The sequence below is a fragment of the Plectropomus leopardus genome, unplaced genomic scaffold, assembly GCF_008729295.1.
Source record: "Plectropomus leopardus isolate mb unplaced genomic scaffold, YSFRI_Pleo_2.0 unplaced_scaffold6254, whole genome shotgun sequence".
In the NCBI taxonomy this organism is placed as follows: domain Eukaryota; kingdom Metazoa; phylum Chordata; class Actinopteri; order Perciformes; family Serranidae; genus Plectropomus; species Plectropomus leopardus.
Genome location: NW_024668777.1, coordinates 1 through 1,331, shown reverse-complemented (window position 1 = coordinate 1,331; position 1,331 = coordinate 1). Strand labels below are relative to the sequence as shown.

The 1,331-nt window shown below is 36.8% G+C and overlaps 1 long non-coding RNA gene across 1 annotated transcript; it reads right to left on the bottom strand.

Annotated features, from left to right (window-relative positions):
• Positions 1 to 200: 200 nt before the first annotated feature.
• LOC121939832 lies at positions 201 to 758 on the bottom strand. The gene is made up of 3 exons (XR_006105529.1): positions 590 to 758; positions 378 to 450; positions 201 to 272 (listed from the first exon to the last, which is right to left on the bottom strand). It is a non-coding gene; the product is annotated as an uncharacterized LOC121939832 (long non-coding RNA).
• Between the last annotated feature and the right edge of the window lie 573 nt (positions 759 to 1,331).

Sequence of the window (1,331 nt, the reverse complement as noted above, 5' to 3'; positions counted from 1 at the left end):
TATATTCTGTACATACTGGCCTTTTGTTCGGGTTGGGGGTAGGGACTCTGTGTCTCATTCTTTTTTCTTTTCTTTTCTTTTTTTGTGTGTTGTTTTTGTATTTTGTATGTATCTAAAAACCTAAATAAAATTATTTAAAAAAATAAATAAATATTGGCCCTGATAATCGGCTGATCATCGGTCTGTATACAGGTCTGTGTGTGTGTTTAAGCAGAGTTTAACTTACACGTGTAGTTCTCTGTACACTGCATTCTGCAGCTGTCTCTCCCAGCCTGTCACACATTTAAAGACAAAATAACAGATTATTTATTTTATCAGTGAGCAGAGGAGCAGCTAATATTTGGTGCAGAGGATGATGATGATGATGATGAGCTCACCTGATGTTTTCAGAAAACTGCGTACGTCCTCTTTAAGAGACTCCAGCTTTATCTCCGGTTGATGTAAACACTCCTAAAGATAAAATAATACAAAATAAAGTTGTTATGAGTAGCCTGTGAGCCGTGTGTGTGTTAACAGCGACATAAAGTACAAATTCAACAGTTGAGGACGGCACCTGTCCGTTAGCCGCATGCTAACAGCTAACACTCACTTTGGCCTGCCTCTCTATCTGAGAGTGTAAATGAGTTCCCTTCAGCCGCTGCACGATCTGAGCGATGGTCAGAGACAACTCCGAGCCCTCCTCCATCCTCCTTATCAAACTTTACCGCCCGAAACTGAGCACTTTAACGCGTTAGCAGCTCGATGTGTTAGCGCAGCATCCGCCTCCTGCAGAGGTTACTTAGCAACTGAGGACGGTCAGCTTGCGCGCGAGGGGAAACTAGAACCAGACACTTTGGTTCCGACTTGAAAATCTTTGTTCCTGCGGTAAAATATGTGCAGTTAATATACTTAATATCACATTTAAAAAAAAAAAAACTATTAAAGTACTCTGCTCTCTGATTTTTATTTTTAGGTTTTAGTTCTTTGTGTTTTCTAGGCTTTTGTTGTTGTTTTTCTGTCTGTTTTTGTTTTATCTGTTGTTTTTAACTTGTTTTTATTGTCTTGTTGGTTCATTATTTTTTCCAGCGAGCTGCTTGGCGCTTTACTTTCCTTCGACATTAATAAAATTAATCTGATCTAATTTAACACCTTAATAGCTAGTTTTCTTTCAAAAATATGGGAAGAGGGTAACAATCAATTTAATAAGAAATAGCCTTAAAATATTAAGAAATTGGTGAAAAGTTACAAGACAATTACCTGAAAATAAGCAACAAAAACATTTTTTAAAAGAGAAAGAAAATTACATCAAGAAAGTGCTAAAAACATTTCTCTTTTTTTTCTGCAACATAATC